General features: G+C 64.4%; 1 protein-coding gene across 1 annotated transcript in view; it reads left to right on the forward strand.

The window, feature by feature from the left end:
• The window catches only part of LOC104278071 (ephrin type-A receptor 4), a gene marked incomplete at both ends in the record, with an annotated part of 47,020 nt that overhangs the window by 23,866 nt on the left and 22,932 nt on the right, over window positions 1-222 (forward strand). The gene's annotated exons all lie outside the window — the stretch shown is intronic.

Consider the following 222-nt stretch of genomic DNA (forward strand, 5'->3'; position numbering starts at 1 on the left):
ACCGGTGCCGCCAGGGCAGAGGCTCTGGAGGCTGGGCTGTGTCCCGACCTGTGTCCCAGCCCAAGCAGGGGCTCAGGGCGATGTGGAGAAACGCCAGCTCATGCTGGGGACACGACTGACCCTCAGGGATGTGCACAGAGAGAGGGAGGGAACCCGCTGTCCTTTGGGCACCGACACCAAGGAGTCTCTCTGCTTTAGTGGCTGGGGGGGGGGCGTCTTTTT

This window comes from Apaloderma vittatum, unplaced genomic scaffold (assembly GCF_000703405.1).
Source record: "Apaloderma vittatum isolate BGI_N311 unplaced genomic scaffold, ASM70340v1 scaffold34508, whole genome shotgun sequence".
Classification (NCBI taxonomy): domain Eukaryota; kingdom Metazoa; phylum Chordata; class Aves; order Trogoniformes; family Trogonidae; genus Apaloderma; species Apaloderma vittatum.